This window comes from Arachis hypogaea, chromosome 11 (genome assembly GCF_003086295.3).
Source record: "Arachis hypogaea cultivar Tifrunner chromosome 11, arahy.Tifrunner.gnm2.J5K5, whole genome shotgun sequence".
Taxonomy (NCBI): Eukaryota; Viridiplantae; Streptophyta; class Magnoliopsida; order Fabales; family Fabaceae; genus Arachis; species Arachis hypogaea.
This window is the reverse complement of record NC_092046.1, coordinates 89,728,946-89,750,086: the sequence shown is the minus strand read 5'-3', so window position 1 is coordinate 89,750,086 and position 21,141 is coordinate 89,728,946. Positions and strand designations below refer to the sequence as shown.

Below are 21,141 nucleotides of genomic sequence, written 5' to 3'. Positions count from 1 at the left end.
TTTAACTTCTGGGGTATCTTCTTCTTGTGGAAGTGCTTGAGCTTGGATAGCTGAGACCTGATTCTTCTCCATTTGCTTGGTTAGAGCTACCAGTTGAGCAATGATCACCTTGTTTTGAGCCAGCAGAGCATCAATGGAATTAAGCTCTATCACTCCTCTTTTTTGAGTTTTATCAGAGGCATAGAAATACTCGTTGTTGGCAACAGTTTCTATGATGTCTATGGCCTCCTCAATTGTCTTCTTGTTGAGAGAGCATCCAGAAGAGTGATCTAGGGCCTTCTTTGACTCATATGATAGCCCCTCATAGAAGATGTGCAGTTGCACCCATTCATTGAACATGTCCGGAGGGCATTTTCTTGTCAACTCTTTGTATCTCTCCCATGCTTCATAGAGTGTTTCACCATCTTGTTGTCTAAAGGTTCGCACCTCAGTTCTCAATCTATTAACTCTTTCGGGAGGATAAAATCTTGCTAAGAACTTCTTCACCACATCCTCCTAAGTTGTCAAGCTTTCCTTAGGAAATTATTCTAGCCACTTTCAGGCCTTGTCCCTAAGAGAAAAGGGGAACAAGAGGAGTTTGTAGGTGTCTGGGTGAACACCATTAGACTTCACAGTGTCACATATCCTCAAAAATGTGGTTATATGTTGCTTGGGATCTTCTTGAGCATTCCCTCCAAATGAGCAATTGTTCTGAACGAGAGTGATTAGTTTTAGTTTGAGCTCAAAGTTGTTCGCATGTATGTTGGGTCTCAAGATGCTACTTCCACAATTCCCAGGATTGGGATTGATGTAGGAGCCTAGCACTCTCCTTTCTTGTGGAGTGGCATGGTTACCAATTGCTTCTTCGTGATGATTGTGTTTTTCTCCTTCCAGAGTTTCTACTGGATTGTCTTCTACTTCTTCTTCTTCACCAATTACTCTTTTGCCTCTTGCCACTGCTTCTCTTTTCAATCTCAAAAATGTTCTCTCCGATTCAGAATTGTAAGAGGTTACAGCTCCTCTTCTCCCTGTCATACACAACACAAGACACAATCTAAAACAAGTGTTATCACCCCTTTTGGAAGAGGGGTGGGTAAGTCAAAATTAATTGATGCAACTTATCAAACAGTTAGTGTGCTTTTTGTTAGGATGAATATATATACAATGAACAATTAAGACTGAAATTAAAGAAACTAACAAACTAAAGAAAATGCTTAATCTAAATGCTCATCAACTTAACCATTGTCAATTCCAAAATCAATCCCCTGCAACGACGCCATAAAACTTGATGACCGGAATTCACTCCCCATACAAAAGAAATCCGTTCTTTGGCAAGCCATCAAATTATCGTTAAGTAATAACCCACTAGGAGTGGGGTCGAATCCACATAGATTGATTGATTGAGCAATTTTAGTTGATGAGTGAATTTAGTTAAGTTAATCAATGTAGAGAGTATTGAATGCAGAAATTCAAATAGCAGAAATGTAAATGACTTAAAAGTAAATGAAAGCAATAAACTGCAGAAGGGTAAATGGCAAGAATGTAAAGAACTGAAATATAAATGACTGAATTGTAAATGGGGAATGGGTAATAGCAGAAATGAAAGAAAAGCTATAAAGAATAGGAAGATAGGAGTAGGCGAAATTTATTGGGATTAGGAGATGTTGCTCTCTTTGGATTAAATTTAGATCATCTCATCTTCAATCATGCAACTCATTAACCTCTTGGCAATCATGATTGATTGAACCCCAATCCCTTGGTGATTCAATCTCTCAAATCTTGATAATCAGCCAATTCCTTGGTCTAATTGCTCATGAAGAGAGATATGCTTGGTCCCTGATTATACCACACATCCTCATAGATCCAAATGGTGGGTGGATTATACGTCACCATATCCAATCCCAAAACCCATATCTACTCAAGTGTGAGAATGGATTTCAAGCATGGTTTTATGTTTCCATTTCCAAGGTTCCCATGAAACCCATTTTGCATTCAACCTCTTTCCTAAGATGATTGAACACTAGCATGAAGAACGAAATTCCTTCTAGCAAATCAAAGAGAATATGAAGAGAAGAAGAAATTCACTATCATTAATCCATCAAGTACAACAGAGCTCTCTCTTTCAATGAGAGGGAGTTTAGCTACTCATAGCTTAGAGAAAAGTACCAAAGATGGAGAAGATGAAGTGTAAAAGTAAAACTAAAAGTTAACTATTCAATCCCACTTGCTAACACACTTTCCAATCCAACCCCTTTTTTCACTACTTCTAGGGGTTATTTTTACTACTCCTGTTAGTAAAATTAAGAAAATACAAAAGAGAAAAGAAAATTACAACTAAAAAGGAGAGGAAGAACTCCTAAAATGAAGCATGTGCCTGGCGTGTGGCTGGCGTTTGAGTGGCGTGCCACGCCTAGCTTCTCAGCTTGGCTTAGCGCACCAGACCTGGCTTGCATGTGGCATGCCATCTCCATCAACCACCCTGGCGTGCCACGCCTTCGAGCCCAAGTGGCACGCCCAGGGTCTCTCCATTGCATAGTTAGCCTGGCGTGCCACGCCTTCGAGCTCAAGTGGCACGCCCAGGCTCTTCCCTTTTGCTCTTTTTTCTGGAGCCTTGGACCAGCGTGGCACGCCTAGGTCTTGGCGTGACATGCCCATAGTATACACTCCATCCATCCTCTCTGGAAAATAATACTGGCATGCCACGCCCTTGATAATGCTTCAATCTCCCTTTCTGGAAAATAATACTCGCGTGCCACGCCCAGTATGTGGCGTGCCACGTGCTTTGATAGTGCATGAATGAGAAATGATTGGCATGCCACACCCAGCATTCAAGTGCCACGCCCATAGTTATCTTGCCCTGGCCTGCCATGCCATAAGTCTCAAGTGGCACGCCTAGTCTTCTTCTCCCATGGGTGCCAGAGCTGGCGTGCCACGCCTTCGACATCAAGTGGCACGCCCAGTGTTGGTGCCTAAGCTTCTTCAAGCATTAGCGTGCCACGCTTGGGACCCAAGTGACACGCTTGGGACCCAAGTGACACGCCCAGCATTGGTACTTCCTCCATACTCCTCTGGTAAAACATATTGGTGTGCCATGCCTTCGAGTTCAAGTGGCACACCCTTATTGGTGTGGACTTCTTCAGGCTTGGGGTGCCACGCCTGGAACCCAAGTGGCACGCCCAATACATGAGTAGAGTTGGCGTGCAACGCCTTCGACATCAGGTGGCACGCCCAGTGTGGAGCCTTCAAGTCCTCTTTTTGGACCAATGAACTGGCGTGCCATGCCTTCGAGCTCAAGTGGTACGCCTAGTGTTTATGAGGGGGTTGGCATGTCATGCCTAGCTTGGCGTGCCACACCCCCTTTGTGGTCTTCAAATATGCTCCCTGGAAAGTATAATTGGCATGCCACGCCTAGCCCTGGCATGCCACGCCCATGTTAAAGCTCCAAGAATGCTTCTCTAGAAAATATAGTTGGCGTGCCATGCCCATAGTAAAGCTCCAAGAATCCTCTTCTGGAATTATCAACTGGCGTGCCACGCCCTAGTGCTGGCGTGCCACACCCAGCTCATTTTTCTTGTCTCCTCTTTCTTTTGTTGCTCTTTTAACCTGAAGTTCAACACAAACTCATTTCAAAGCAATTTACCATAATATTCACCATTTACTTCATGAAATTGCATTGATTGAATTAGATTATGCTTTTTTTATGGTCCTTTTAGATAAGAGAAAGAGGTAGATGATGCAAGTCATCAACTTCTATCTAGGAATTCTAGCAAAGCTGAGTCACAATTTGAAAAGGTTCACCCAGTTAAAATTTCTATGGCATGAATGTATCCGGTGGTAATACTGGAAAATAGAGTGCTTAGGGTCACGACCAAGACTCAGAAAGTTGTGTTCAAGAATAAAAAATACTAAGTCCTGCTCATCTGATTGTAACTAAGCTTCATTTGAAACTTAGAAATGTATTGTATCTTAATTTTCTTTTTCTATCCTACTGTGTTTTTAGTTGCTTGGGAACAAGCAACGATTTAAGTTTGGTGTTGTGATGAGCGGATATTTTATATGCTTTTTGGCATCACTTTCTATAGTTTTTAGTAATTTTTGTTTAGTTTTTATTAAGTTTTGATAGGTTTTAGTGTTAAATTCACATTTTTAGATTTTACTATGAGTTTTTGTGTTTTTGGGCAATTTCAGTTATTTTTTCGCTAAAATTTAGGAGCTGGAGCAGAAGTCTGATTCAGAGATAGAGAAAGCACTGTAGATGTTGTCCGGATCTGACCTGCCTGCATTCGGAAGAGTGTTTCTAGAGTTACAGAAGTCAAAATGGAGCTCTCAATGGCTATGGAAAACTGAGTTTCAGAGCTTTCCAGAAATATATAATAGTCTATACTTTGCTTGGGATTAGAAGGCCCAAAATTGGCGTCCAACGCCAGCTTCCTTCCCCCTTCCAGGCATCCAGCGCCCAAAGAGCAGAGCCCAACTTCAAAAGGCCCGGAGAGGACCCCCTAGTTGGCGTTCCATGCACAAGGAACCTCATAGCACGTGGATCTCATCAAAGCTCATCCCAAACACTCATCAAGTGGGCCCCAGAAGTGGATTTTAGCACTAAATAGACTGTTTTACCCTTATTAATCATCTGTTTAGTATTTAAAGTGTATTTTACATGATTTTCGTGTGAGTACCTAAAAGAAAAGCACGAGCCAACATCTATGTTTATAAATCTCTCAGACAGTTAATCCACGACTTCGTTGGAAACTTCTCGAGACACCAGTTCAGCCGATTTCTGGGGAGATTAGGGTCTCCGTGGTATAGGCTAGAATCCAAATAAGCAACGTTCTCTGATCTTGAAGATTCGTCCTTGTCTGTAGCGTTTTGAGTAGGATCGCCAAGAGAATTGATAGCTATGCACTTCACCCTTCGTCAGATTGAGTAACCACGGCCAATGGCCACGGCCGTGTTCATTCTGTAACAGAGGATATCAATGACCACGGGCAATGACTTTGATCACTTACATCATACCATAGAACAAGATCATTCACAAGCAAGGAAGACAGTAGTATCAGAGTTACTTCAGAAAGACAAAGCAACTCCGACTCTCAACTCTATTCCTATCCCTGAAAATACTTGTTTTACAAACACAAATTATGAATAGTTTCCTCTAATCCAAAGACCTTTTGATTCTTCCTGACTAAGACCTGCAAGACAACCATTGCTTGCTTCAAGCCACAATCCTCGTGGGATTGACCCTAACTCGCTCAGGTATTACTTGGACGACCTAGTGCACTTGCTTGTACTGCTGCTATACGAGATAGTGTGGGTTTTGCGTACACGCGCACCAGTATTCCTTGGGGATGAATCTTATGGCTTTGTAGTTTGCAATGTCTGTAAACCAAGGGGCTATCCTTATTGGAAAGAGTTGCTCATCAGGAAATGTTTCAGATACCTCAGTAGAGGGAAGCGCAGTCCCTGCTACTGGCTCAATCTGAGATAAGTGGTCTGCCACTTAGTTCTCTGACTCTTTTCAGTCTCTGGTTTCTATATCAAAACTCTTGTAGTAGTACACATCTTATCAGCCTTGGCTTAGAATCCTGCTTGGTGAGAAGATACTTGAGAGCCGCATGGTCAGTGTATACAATGATCTTAGACCCTATTAAATAGGATTTGAACCTGTCAATGGCATAAACCACTGCGAGTAGTTCCTTCTCTATGGTAGTATAGTTCTTCTGTGCGTCATTTAAAACACGACTAGCGTAATAAATAACATGTAGGAGCTTATCATGTCTCTGCCCCAGGACTGCGCCAATTGCATGGTCACTGGCATCACACATTAGTTTGAATGGCAAGTTCCAGTTGGGTGCAGAAATGATGGGTGCAGTGATAAGCTTGGATTTCAGAGTTTCAAATACATTCAAGCACTCCTTGTCAAAAACAAAGGGAGTGTCAATAGTTAACAAGTTACACAGGGACTTTGCATTTTTTGAAAAATCCTTTATGAACCTCCTGTAAAACCTTGCATGTCCCAGGAAACTTTTGATTGCCTTTACATTAGTGCGTGGTGGTAATCGCTCAATTATTTCCACCTTATCTTGATCCACTTCTATCCCTTTGTTTGAAAATCGATGTCCAAGAACGATTCCTTCAGTCACCATGAAGTGACATTTTTCCCAGTTTAAAACCATGTTCATTTCTTGGCAGCATTTCAGAACTATGGCTAGATGGTCAACGCAGGATTTGAATGAATCTCCAAAGACAGAGAAGTCATCCATGAAGACTTCAAGGAACTTCTCCACCGTATCAGAAAAGTGGAGAGCACACACCTCTGAAAGGTTGTAGGTTGATTACATAAGCCAAATGGCATTCTCCTATAAGCAAACACTCCATATGGGCATGTGAATGTTGTCTTTTCTTGATCCTGTGGATCCACTACAATTTGATTGTAATCGGAATAACCATCCAGGAAACAATGCATGCCTTCCTAGCCTCTCTAGCATCTAATCTATGAATGGTAAAGGAAAATGATCCTTTCTTGTGGCGTTATTGAGTCTCCTGTAATCAATACACATACGCCACCCTCTAATTGTTCTTATAAGAATCAGTTCATTTTTTTCATTGTGAACTACTATCATTCCTCCTTCTTGGGTACAACTTGGACAGAGCTCATCCACGGGCTATCCGAAATAGGATAAATAATCCCAACCTCTCAGAGTTTTGTGACTTCCTTTTGCACTACTTCCTTCATAGCTGGATTCAGTCACCTTTATGGTTGCACCACAGGTTTGACGTCATCTTCCATCCGGATTTTGTGCATGCATCGGGTTGGATTAATGCCTTTAAGGTCACTTATGGTCCACCCAAGAGCTGTCTTGTGCTCCTTTAGCACTTGGATCAGTGCTTCTTCTTTCTGTGGTTCTAAAGCAGAGCTTATAATCACAGGATAAGTGCTCCCATCTCCTAGAAATTCATATTTCAAGGATGATGGTAACAGTTTGAGCTCAAGTTTAAGAGGCTCACCCTCTTTTTTAGGAGCCTTTTAAGGTCTCCTTCCTTTTTATGGCGCCTCTAAATCAGGCTCGACATCATAAAGGATGTCCTCCAGTTTTTCTTCGAGTCTCCTGACTATATTTACTTCTTCCACTAGCGAATCAATGATATCAATGCTCATGCATTCCTCTGAGGTGTCTGGATGCTGCATAGCTTTAACAGCATTCAACACGAATTTATCCTCATTGACTCTTAGGGTTACCTCCCCTTTTTGAACGTCAACGAAGGTCCGTCCCATGGCTAGGAAGGGTCTTCCTAAAATGAGGGATTCACTTTTGTGCTCATCCATTTCTAGCACCATGAAGTCTGTGGGGAAAGAAAAGGGGTCCAACCCTAACAATCATGTCTTCCACCACACCTAGTGGAAACTTGATAGATCCATCAACCAACGGAAGGCATATGCGGGTTGCCTTGACTTCTTGAGTCAAGCAGAGTGATAAACCACTATTTTATGGTTTATCTTGTGTTCGATTGAGTGGTTTCATCAACTCTTTGCCCCCTTATTCATATGATTTGCATGATTTTACAATTCCTTCCTAGTTTTGTTATATGGTTGAAAACTTGCTTCCTAGAGATCTTTAATTTGTGTATTTTAATTCTCCTTTATACCATTCGATGCCGTGATCTGTGTGTTAAGTGTTTCAGGCTATATAGGGAAAGAGTGGCTAAGAGAATTGAGAGAAAGCTTACAAAAATGGAAGGAACACAAAAAACTAAGGAGATAACCAGCGAGCATCGACGCGCACGCATGGCTCACGCGTGCGCGCGACAAGGAGAAATTCGTAGCGACGCGTTCGCGTGCCTGACGCGTACGCGTGAATTGGAGTTTGCACAAAGACGCGTGCGCGTGGATGACGCGTACGGGTGACACGCCAAAAAGACCAGCGACGCGTACGTGTGACTGACGCGTACGCGTGACATGCGCGATCTACAGATATAACAGAAAACGCTAGGGCAATTTCGGGCCGAGTTTTGACCCAGTTTTCGGCCCAAAAACACATACTAGAGCCAGGGAACGTGCAGAGACTCAAGAGACATTCTCATTAGCATAGTTTTTAGTTTTAGATCTGGATCTAGAGAGAATTTACTCTTCCTCTAGGTTTTCTTTACATTCATAGTTTTATAATTTTATGTTTTTTCTTTTGGATATTGAAGAGTCATCACCTCCGTTGAAGTTACTGTTCAAGTTTGTTTTCTTACTTCCTATTTATTATTCCATATTCTTAATTCTTGTTTAGAGTTACAATTGGATTGTTTTTAGAATTTATTTATGCAAAGGATTACTTTTTCCTTTAATTAATTTTCAATCCCTATTTTATTTAATTTATCATGTCTTCTTCTTTTATTTTTATGAGCGTTATATTCATGTCAACGGAGTAGATTTCCTACTTGACATGGGGGTTGATTAAGAGGAGACACTTGAGTTGGAATGCTCAAGTGATTAGTTAAGTTGGAAGTTGTTGGCTAATTCTTTATTTACTAACGCTAGACCTTCCCAAGGGAGAGAACTAGGATTTACGAATAAGAGTTAGCTTAATCACTTGACTTTCCTTTATTTAGTAAGGGTTAACTAAGTGAAAATAACAACCTCTTTACACTGCACTTGAGAGGATTCCAACAAGGATAGAACTTCCAATTAATCATTCCCTCAGTCAAGGTATTTTATTTTGAATAATATAAATTCCTTTTAAATTTCATTGCACTTATTTACAATTGTTTATTTTTTTGTCATTCAACTCTCAAATTTCTTGAAAACTTCTGATTAATAAATTAGCACCCTTTTTGGCAACTTGTTGGGAGACGACCTGGGATTCATACTCCCAGTATTTTTCTTCTAATTTTGTGACAACCTTTCTAAATTGATGAGCGTTTTTCAGCTGGTTAAGAACTATATTTGCAACGCTGTTCTTATATTATAATTTCTTAATTGGCCGACTTCCGCCACCACATCAATTTTTGGCGCCGTTGCTGAGGAGTTGCAATTGTGTGCTAAATTATTAGTTGGTATAAATATTTTTATTTTATTTATTTGCATATTTTTTTTAAATTATTACCATGGGCTATATGTTTTTCTCATTGAATGACGTGTTCACTGCCTGATCCGAGCTTAGCCGCATTTGATCCTGAAATTGAAATAACTATTTCACGTATTAGGCGAGCTCGGCGTCGGTTAGCCTCTGAGGGGGGTGAAGTAATTGTTATCGATTCACCAGTCTCATCTGAAGGCAAATCTAAACCACCATCTGAGGAGGAAACAAGCTCCGTTACTACTGATTCAGTTGATTCACGTGCAAATAATATGGCAGCACCTTGGAGGATTACTCTCCAAGAAGCTGGATCCCCAGATTTTACACTACAACCATATCAAGTGCATCATCCAACTCTGGCTGTAGATTTTAAGCTGAAAACTGCACTAATAAACTTGATGTCCAAGTTTCATGGCTTACCTGCTCAGGAGCCTATCAAGCACCTCAGGGATTTCTAGACAGCCTATTCTACTGTTAGGTGTCATGGTGCAAATAAAACTTCTATTCTGTTAACCGCCTTCCCGTTTTCTCTTGAGGGAAAGGCGAGGGAGTGGTACTACTCCCAACCTGAAGCAACTGTTACCAACTGGGATACGCTCAGGAGAGAATTCTTGGAAAAATACTTTCCAGCTAAAGTTACAAATAGATTGAGGAAAGAGATCTCCTGCATTGTTCAAGGTGAATCGGAGACTCTCTATGAGTACTGTGAGCGCTTTAAGAACCTTCTGGATGCATTGCCCCATCAGATGATTGAAAAGCTGGTGTTGATCAGCTACTTCACTCAAGGCATGAAGTCTCGGGATAAAACTACACTGGATGGTGCTAGTAATGGTTCTCTGAAAAAGAACAAGACCGTAGATGAAGCATGGCAACTGATCAGCGATCTAGCTTAGTCAACTCGGAATCACAAGCACAGAAACAGTCATTCAAAGCCTATTACAAAGGTTTCTTCTAGCAGTCCATGACGCGTATGCGTCGCTTGCGAAATTAGCCCTCCACGTGTGCGCGTCACCCACGCGCACGCGTGACCATGCAAAATCGACGTAAATGGGTGTATGGCCAGAGAGTTATGATGGTGTGGGGCTGGAATTGTGCTGGAAGCACAAGCCCTATCACGCGTACGCGTCCTTCAAGCGTCCGTGTCATTTTTCCAAATAAGGCCATTCACGCGTGCGCGTCCCTCACGCGCGCGCGCGCGTCCCTCACGCGCACGCGTCACCCTAAATTTTGGCAATGTGCGTATTAAAACAGAGAGTTGTGCATGCACAAGGCTGCTCTCACGCCAATAGCACAATTCAGGTCACGCATACGCGTCACCCACGCATACGCTTCACTTGAAAATAGCGCAAACCGCGCGTCCGCGTGCTTTACGCGCACGCATCACCTGCGTCGCACAGTCTAGCCAGATCAATAGCAAAATTCTTATCTTTTCTTCCCCAATCCTAATTTTTTCTTTACCTCTCTTAATTCCTTCTTCTTCCTTCTTTCTTCTTTATTCCTTCCTACTTTTTCCTTTCTTCTTTCACTCTTAATCTTCTTCATCAAGGTTCTTTTCTTCTTTCCTTTTTACTTTTCCATTATTACTTTTATTTATGTTTTCTCCTTCTTTTTCTTTTACCTTCATTATCTATGTTTTCTTTTTCTTTCTTTTTACATCATTTTAATTGGTGTTAGAAATTTAATTGGGTGATTGTTTTCTTCTATATTTGGCTTGTGGATTATTAAGGAATTGTTTGACAATTAATATTACTTCTTAAGGGTTGCTTACATGTTCAAATTTAATACTTTCAATAACATATTTACCATGCATGCTAAGTGTTTGTGAAAAAGCCCATATGGCATTGTGCATTTTTAAATTATTCTATCCTTATACTCTAATGCCTGTTTTTCACAAAACCCCTTAATTATTTTAATAATTGAATATAATTGTCAATACAAACGTGCTTATTAGTTTGTTATGAGTGATAATACATTTAAATTATTGATGCTTGATCTATGCTACTCATGCCTTTGCCAGCGTGCCAATAAACATCTTGCATCTAATTACCATAACATGCACTTGCTATATTTCCAGTGATGAACTGATCACATGTAGTCGCAACCATGTGTTAACGACATCCTTCTTTACCTTGGCATTGATTATCACTTGTACCATCCTCTTCCTTGCTAAAACCCATAGCTTTACATGTTACTTTCTTCTTCCCTTTTCAGGATGGCCACCAAGAAGGGTAAAGAGAAAGCTACTCCCAAACCACCGGCAAGGAAAGGAACAAAAAGAGCACTAGCTGCGGAACCTTCCTCAACAGCAGTAAAGCCCTCAACAAAGAGAGTCAAGAGGATTATTAAGGTCAATGACACAGAGAAAGCTAAGCCTTTCCAGCAAGGGACACTGCACGATTCACCAACCGCTACTGTGAGCAGATGTTTCCCATCCTGGCTGAGTGAAACTGTAACAATGAGCACCTTATCATCCTCTCGACCCACATTGTTGATTTTGTAGAGCCCCGAAATGAACGTAGAAAATGGGGATTCTTACGGAGACAGCCACGGCAGGTCAATCTCTCATGGGTAGTTGAATTCTACTCCAATTTTCACATGCCAACACTACAGTCTGTCTATGTCCGTCAGAAGCAAGTCCCTATAACTGAAGAGGCTATTCAGCAAGCTTTAGATCTTCCACCTGATCTAGAAGGATTGGACGCATTCCAAGAAGTCTCTTTCAAGCGCCAAACATACCAATTTGACTGGGACATCGTCTTCAGAGTTATAACACAACCTAGCAGCAGATGGATCTATGGATACCATTGATCCCGACCTAAGGGCATATTGCTTCAGCACTTACTTTGGAGGCTCGAGTATGGGCACAGATTATGTCCCATTACGTCTTTTCGAGCACTCACGAGTCCTCCTTGACTTTAGATATGGCTGTTCTCCTCTGGTGTATCCTTATAGACCAGCCTCTCAATTTACCAAGACACCTTCAGCATGCTATGGGACATGTACAGATCGCGGGCAACTTACCTTTTCCCGCCTTGGTTTCAGATCTAGTCTCAGCAGCCGGAGTCTCCTACAAAGCTGGGGACACCAAGACCATGATTCCATGGGATGATCAGATCGTCCTTAACGGGAAGTACATCAGACCAACAGCAACCACTAGTAGCAGGACTACAGAACTGGCCAAAGATATTCCTTCTCCTTCCACATCATAAGCACCTTCAACAAATCAACTGCTCCATCAAATACTTGAGAGGTTTGACCGGCTTGACTGGCAGGGAAAGCGAAGAGAGCGCCATAACAAGCACCGATTTACATACCTCAAGGAGCTGCTTGTTGGTAACCACCCACCTGAAGAAGACCAGACACCCCGGACTCCACTTCATTTACCAGCACAGGGAGCCATGACGGTCCCGATTGTGGAGAGAATGCTACCAGCCCCCCTTTGTTCCTGACTGATGGCACCGAGGACGGTGCCAAGCTATACGTGTGGGGAGGTCGGTTAGTACCTGACTTCCGGAGGTATTTACTCTTTCTCAACATCAATAAGTTATTTTTCTTTTGTTAGGATAGGATAGATTGCATAGTAATAGGTGATTGCATGAATGTTTTATTTGGTTGAAAAATAATAAGTTTCTTTTTAAGACTCTATTTTTTTAAAATTTCACTAATTTAAATCAAAACTTTTGTGTTAAAACTTGTTTGAAGATTGTAAATTGGAACATGGTTTAAAGCTAGAACACACAACCTGTGAGATTTGAGCTTAATTATATGGTTACACTATTTAACCATAATATTTTATTCTTGTGTGTTTTCTTCTCTGTGATTGTAATCTATATTTTGTTCCATCCTATATGTCCAATGTTTAATATATTTATATGCATGCATATGATTGAGGCCATTATTTGATTATTAGCTCACTTATCCCAAATAGCCTACCCTTCCATTTATCCTTGTTAGCCACTTTGAGCCTTTTAATCCCATTTGTTCTATATTTTACCACATCACAAGCCTTAAGTGGAAAAACAAGTAATTACCACAAATTGAATTTTTGGTTAGCTTAAGATAGAGATTGTGTGTCAATTAAGTGTGGGAAAACTGTGGGAACATGGGTTAATAGGGAATGTCTTATGTTTCTATTTCATTTAAATATTGGGAATTTGGGTACCTACTCATGTGAAACCAGAAAAATCAAATATCCATGTGCATTGATAAATAAATAAATAAATAAGGGGACAAAATTACCCCAATGTTAAGTTAATAAAAGATCAATGCATATGTGATACAAATTAAAAGAAAAGTTGATGCATGAGTATGTGAAATATGCAAAAGTGGGAATTTTGGGTAGCTAGGCATGAATTTAGAAATATATAGAGTGTGTGTATAGGTGAAAGCTTAGGTTGATCACGGATTCAATTTATAGCTCACTACCCTCACCTTTACCTTAGCCCCATTACAACCTTGAAAAGACCTCATGATGTTTGCATTGGTACATTAAATACTTGTTGATTGGTTAGGTGAAGAACAAGGTTTAGAAAGCATGACTAGAGAAGAATAGAGTGATTATCCTATACACTTGAGTGATTAGACTGCATATACACCATCAGTAAGGGTTCAATGCTTGATTCTATGTTCCCTGCTTTCATGAGCTGTCTTCTTACAAGTTTACTTGTCTTTACTGTATGATTTTAATTAGTGATATCTGATTTATGTTTGTCTTGAAGAACTTATTTACTTTTAACCAAGTAGGCATAATCATCTTGGCATATAGTTTCATACATAGGTTGCATTGCATTTCATGAGTCCTACTTTCCCTTATTTAGTCTTTTGATCTCCTTGAGCTAAGCATGAGGACATGCTAATGTTTAAGTGTAGGGAGGTTGATAAACCACTATTTTATGGTTTATCTTGTGTTCAATTGAGTGGTTTCATCAAGTTTTTGCCCACTTATTCATATGATTTGCATGATTTTATAATTCCTTCCTAGTTTTGTTCTATGGTTGAAACTTTGCTTCCTAGAGATCTTTAATTTGTGTATTTTAATTCTCCTTTTATACCATATGATGCTGTGATCCGTGTGTTAAGGGTTTTAGGCTATATAGGGCAAGAGTGGCTTAGAGAATTGAGAGGAAACTTGCAAAAATGGAAGGAACACAAGAAACTAAGGAGATAACCAGCGAGCATCGACGCGCACGCCTGGCTCACACGTGCGCGCGACATGGAGAAATTTGCAGCGACGCGTGCGCGTGCCTGACGTGTATGCGTGGATTGGAGTTTGCACAAAGACGCGTGCGCGTGGATGACGCGTACGCGTGACAAGCCAAAACGACCAGCGACGCGTACGCGTGACTGACGCCTACGCGTGACTGACGCGTACGCGTGACATGCGTGATCTGCAGAAATAACAGAAAACGCTGGGGGCGATTTTGGGCCGAGTTTTGACCCGGTTTTCGGCCCAGAAACACAGACTAGAGCCAGGGAACGTGTAGAGACTTAAGAGACATTCTTATTAGCATAGTTTTTAGTTTTAGATCTAGATCTAGAGAGAATTTACTCTTCCTCTAGGTTTTCTTACATTCATAGTTTTATAGTTTTATGCTTTTGCTTTTGGATATTGAAGAGTCATCACCTCCGTTGAAGTTACTATTCTAGTTTGTTTTCTTACTTCCTGTTTATTATTCCATATTCTTAATTCTTGTTTAGAGTTACAATTGGATTGTTTTTAGAATTTATTTATGCAAAGGATTACTTTTTCCTTTAACTAATTTTCAATCCCTATTTTATTTAATTTATCATGTCTTCTTCTTATATTTTTATGAGCGTTATATTCATGTCAATGGAGTAGATTCCCTACTTGACATGGGGTTGATTAAGAGGAGACACTTGAGTTGGAATGCTCAAGTAGTGATTAGTTAAATTGGAAGTTGTTGGCTAATTCTGTATTTACTAACGCTAGACCTTCCCAAGGGAGAGGACTAGGATTTGTGAATAAGAGTTAGCTTAATCACTTAACTTTCCTTTATTTAGTAAGGGTTAAGTAAGTGAAAATAACAACCTCTTTATACTACACTTGAGAGGATTCCAACAAGGATAGAACTTCCAATTAATCATTTCCCCAGTCAAGGCTTTTTATTTTGAATAATATAAATTCCTTTTAATTTTCATTGAACTTATTTACAATTGTTTATTTTTCTGTCATTCAACTCTCAAGGAATTGTAGGGAAGTGTTTTTACTATTGGTTATGGAAAAGTATCTTTTTGGCGTTTTTAAATGTTAAACAAGAAATGTAAATGACAAGAAAATAAACTAATAATTAAGGAAGCTCTTAGCAAGGACTGAGATTTAGAAGTCCTATCCTTATTATCATCATCAAATGTGATGGTAAATGTGAATTGCCTTCACTTCGTTAACCTCTAACCAATGGAAGAAGGTCAAGTGCACACAGTTAACTTGAATTCACAAGTCCTAGTCAACTCATAGTGAGAGACTAGCTTCAGTGGAGTTTAAGCTAACCGGCAATCTCAATTACCAATCAACAAAAGACTTTTGATAACTCAAGAGTCTTTAATTGATCAACCCAAGTTAAGAACATAGAAATCTAAATTAAAACCCAACCAAGCATTTTGCCAAACACTTGAAAGGCATAACATAAAAACATAGAAACCAACAAGATATAGCAAAAGCTAAGCCTAACAATTGCAAGAGGAAATAATAACAACAAATTAAGAAAGCAATCATAAACATGAGAACATAAATTGCATTAATATAGAAATTGAATCTAACATGAAGAGTTCATAAATTAAATTGGGAAAATAGAGAAATCAACAAGAGAAGTAGATGAACTAGAGTACTAGAACAAATAAAAGTAGAAGAAAAACTAAATTAAACCAAGGAAGAATTCTGAAAATGAGAAGAAACAAAACTAAAAACCCTAAAACCTAGAGAGAGGAGAGAGCCTCTCTCTCTGTCTCGTTAAAAAACTACATCTAAAATCTAACTAATGTTATATGAAGTTTGAATGATTGATCCCCCCATCCAGCTCCACTCTGCAGCCTCTAATCAGCATTTTCGAGCTTGGAACTAGGCCAAAGACAGCCCAGAAATTGCCCCCAGTGTTTTCTGATATCTGCAGCACGTGACGCTTTGTCACACGTACGCGTCGTCCACGTGTACGCATCGCTGGACTATGCGCAAGGACACGCGTACGCATCATGTCATGCATACGTGTCACTTGAAATATGGCGCAATCACGCGCACGCGTCTTCCACGCATGCGCGTCGGCATCAGCTTCTCAAATCTTCGTTTTCTTGTGTTCCTTCCACTTTTGCATGCTTCCTTTCCATCCTCTAAGCCATTCCTGCCCTATAAACTCTAAAAACACTTAACACGCATATCACGGCATCGAATGGTAATAAGAGAAGATTAAAAATTAGTAAATTTAAGGCCAAAGAAGTATGTTTTCAATCATAGCACAAAATTCGGAAGGAAAATGTAAAACATGCAATTTATATGCATAAGTGTGAGAATAATGGATGAAATCCGCTCAATTCAATACAAAATAAACTGTAAAATAGTGGTTTATCATGTACATTCAGGCAATAAATAAAGAAATGAGAAGGTAGATGTCTCTATACTAGGGTATAGAACATTTCTAGTGAAATGTCCTTGGGGGGACAAGAGGAATGGAGGTAGAGAGATGGAATTCGAAAATTATACATAAAAAGGGGAACTAGAATTAAAATGTTCTTGTTTTCATTTTATTTAATTAATTAATTTCGAAAGAAGGAAAGAAATTAGAAGCTAAAACAATTAATTAACTGAGAATAATTGAAAAGTAATTATGGTTTTCGAAAATAGAAGAGAGAGAAAGAAGAATTAGAGAGATACCAAACTTTCAAGATTAAAATAAGATAAAACAAGTAACTAACCAACTAACAAGAATTGAAAACAAATTAAAAGATTTGATTTTGAAATTTAATTTTAAAAGAAAGTAAAGACTTAAAAGTTTTAAAACTAAAAAGAAGATAAGATAGGAAGGACTTAAAGCAAGAAGGTATGATAAAGATTTGAAAAAATTTGTAAAGATAAGATTTGAAATTTGATTTTTGAAAAAGATTTTTTTTTTTGAAATTTGAGATTTGAATTTTAAATTTTGAATTTTAAAATTGAATTTTGAAATTTGAAATTAAAGTAAGATAAGATAGGATTTTCTAAATTTAAAGAAAGATAAAAAGATAAGATAAATATTTGAAAAAGATTTGAAAAGATAAGATTTGAAATTCAAAATTTAAACTTTACTAACAAGAAACAACAAACTTAAAATTTTTAAATCAGGATAGGGAAAATTAGTGAAGATTTTCGAAAAATTAAAGAAAGATAAAAGAAAATTTTTTTTATTTTCGAAATTTAAGGAAAAAGACAAACAACTAAGAGACACCAAACTTAAAATTTTAAGATCCAAAGACACCAATTTTTGAAAATTAAAGGAAAAACATCTAAGAGACACCAAACTTAAATCTTTTAGGATCAAACAAGAAAAATTACTAAGAACAATTCGAATACCTAGATGAACACTGATGAGCGGATAATTTATACGCTTTTTGGCATTGTTTTTAGGTAGTTTTTAATATGTTTTAGTCACTTTTTATTATATTTTTATTAGTTTTTAATTAAAAATCATATTTCTAGACTTTACTATGAGTTTGTGTGTTTTTCTATGATTTCAGATATTTTCTGGCTGAAATTGAGGGAGCTGAGCAAAAATCTTATTCAAGATGAAAAAGGACTACTGATGTTGTTGGATTCTGACCTCCCTGCACTCAAAGTGGATTTTCTGGAGCTACAGAACTCCAAATGGCGTGCTCTCAATTGCGTTAGAAAGTAGACATCCAGGGCTTTCCAGCAATATATAATAGTTCATACTTTGCTCAAGGATAGATGACGTAAACTGGCGTTCAACTCCAGTTCCAAGTTGCAGTCTGGCGTCAAACGCCAGAAACAGGTTACAAATGGGAGTTGAACGCCAGAAACAGGTTACAACCTGGCGTTCAACTCCAGAAACAGCCTAGGCACGTGAGAAGCTTAAGTCTCAGCCCCAGCACACACCAAGTGGGCCCCAGAAGTGGATTTCTGCACCATCTATCATAGTTTAGTCATTTTCTATAAACCTAGGTTACTAGTTTAGTATTTAAACAACTTTTAGAGGTCTATTTCGCACCTCATGACATTTTAGATCTGAACTATGTACTCTTTGACGGCATGAGTCTCTGAACTCCATTGTTGGGGGTGAGGAGCTCTACTGTGTTTCGATGAATTAATGCAACTATTTCTATTTTCTATTCAAACACGCTTGTTTCTATCTAAGATGTTTATTCGCACTTCAATATGATGGATGTGATGATCCGTGACACTCATCATCATCCTCAACCTATGAATGCGTGCCTGACAACCACCTCCATTCTACCTTCGATTGAATGAATATCTCTTGGATTCCTTAATCAGAATCTTCGTGGTATAAGCTAGAATCCATTGGCAGTATTCTTGAGAATCCGGAAAGTCTAAACCTTGTCTGTGGTATTCCGAATAGGATTCAGGGATTGAATGACTGTGACGAGCTTCAAACTCACAAGGGCTGGGCATAGTGACAGACGCAAAAGGATCAATGGATCCTATTCCAGCATGAGTGGGAACCGACAGATGATTAGCCGTGCGGTGACAGCGCACCTGGATCCTTTTCACTGAGAGGACGGATGGTAGCCATTGACAACGATGATCCACCAACACACAGCTTGCCATAGGAAGAACCTTGCGTGCGTGAAGAAGAAGGCAGGGAGAAAGCAAAGATTCAGAAGACAAAGCATCTCCAAAACTCCAACATATTCTCCATTACTGCAGAACAAGTATTTAATTAGTGCTCTTTTATTTTTCGCAATTCTAACTGATAATCATAATTGACCTCCTGACTAAGATTTACAAGATAACCATAGATTGCTTCAAACCAACAATCTCCGTGGGATTCGACCCTTACTCACGTAAGGTATTATTTGGATGACCCAGTGCACTTGCTGGTTAGTGGTGCGGGTTGTGAAAAGTGTGATTCACAATTTGTGCACCAAGTTTTTGGTGCCGTTGCCGAGGATTGTTCGAGTCTGAACAACTAACGGTTCATCCTGTTGCTTAGATTAGGAAAAATTGTCTTTTGAGTCAGAGTCTTTTACTTTCTTTTCAAAAATATCTCAAAAAAAAAATTTTATTTTTCTTTATTAATCTGTGATTTATCTTTAAGTCTTTTATTATTGTTCTTGTTAAAATTTTAGAATCCTTATTTCCTTTTTCAAAAATTTTTCGAAATTTGATTTTTTTTACTAATAATTGAGTTTAGTTTTACATTTTAAGTTTGGTGTCAATTGCATATTTTATATTTTCCTTTAAATTTTCGAATTTGTGTCCTTTGTTTTTCCTGGATCTTCAAGTTGTTCTTGTTTAATTTTTTTGTTTGATCTTTAGTTTTTCTTGTTCTGTTTCTTTTCTTGTTTTTCTTGTGCTTTTTCAAAATATTAGCTTTCAAAAAAATTTTATTCTTAGTTATCAAAAATACTTCTTCAAAACAAGTGTTACATTTACAGCTCAATTGGCTAGAGCGTTGGTCTATGTACTTGGTAACTGGGTATCTTCTTTTTAAAATCTTTTTCAAAAACAATTTTTCTTTGATTAAATCCAGTGCCAAACCTTAAGTTTGGTGTCTTCTTGTTGATCTTTCTATAATTTTCGAAAATTTTATTGTGATTTTCTAAAAATTTTAAGTTTGGTGTTCTTTCTTCATGTTCTTGTTATTCTTGTGAGTCTTCAAAGTGTTCTTGAGTCCTCCTTGTGTCTTGATCTTCAAATTTTTAAGTTTGGTGTTCCTTGGTGTTTTCCCTCCAAAATTTTCGAAAACAAGGAGCATTGGATCTAAAAAGTTTTAAATCTTGTGCTATTTTATTGTTTTTCTCTTTCCTCTTTAAATTCAAAAATATCTTTTCTCTCTATTTTAAAGCAAATTTTCGAAAATCAATTTTAAAAATCCATATTTTTGTTTCAAAATTTAAAATCTTTTTCAAAAATCATATCCAAAGTTTTTCAAATCTTCTTAATTAAGTAATTATTTTAGTTTTAAATTTTTGTTCTTAATTTTTGAAATTTATATTTAATTTCAAATTATTTTATTTTATTTTATTTCATTTTTCTTATTTATTTAATTATTCGTTCTTTTTATTCAAAAAAAAAATTTAAAAATATATTTTATTTGCAATTCACATCAATTCCCTTTCCTTAATCATGGACCTACGTGGAATTGAACAGTCCAGAAGGACTCTGGGGTCATACGCTAACCCCACTACTGCTTCAGATGGGAGCAGTATCTGTATACCCTCCATTGGAGTCAGTAGCTTTGAGTTGAATCCTCAGCTCATTATCATGGTGCAGCAAAGTTGCCAATATTCCGGTCTTCCACAGGAAGAACCTACAAAGTTTCTGGCATAGTTTTTACAAATTGCTGACACAGTACATGATAAAGAAGTAGATCAGGATGTCTACAGACTATTACTATTTCCATTTGCTGTAAAAGATTAAGCTAAGAGGTGGTTAAATAACCAACCTAAAGCTAGCATAAAGACATGGAAACAGCAGTCAGAAAAATTCCTGAATCAATACTTCCCTCCCACATAGATGACACAGCTAAGGCTGGACATCCAAGGCTTTAAACAAGGAGATAATGGATCTCTTTATGATGCTTGGGAGAGATACAGAGAGATGCTAAGAAAATGCCCCTCTGAAATGTTTTCAGAATGGGTGCAGTTAGACATCTTCTATTATGGGCTTACAGAGAAAGCTCAAACTTCTCTAGACCACTCAGCTGGTGGATCTATACATATGAGAAAGACAATTGAAGAAGCTCAAGAGCTCAATGATACAGTTGCCAGAAATCAGCATCTGTACCTAAGCAGTGAATCTTCCATGATAGAAGAGGCTAAAACAGTAACTGCTGAACTCACTCTTGCAGAACAACTTACTGAATTCAATCAGCAATTAGATTTTCTAACAAAACAGCTGGCCGAATTCAAGGAG

General features: G+C 38.6%; 1 non-coding gene across 1 annotated transcript; it reads left to right on the top strand.

Moving 5' to 3' along the window:
• Positions 1–335: 335 nt before the first annotated feature.
• LOC112724826 (small nucleolar RNA R71) lies at positions 336–441 on the top strand. Its single transcript, XR_003163971.1, has one exon. It is a non-coding gene; the product is annotated as a small nucleolar RNA R71 (small nucleolar RNA).
• Positions 442–21,141: the final 20,700 nt, after the last annotated feature.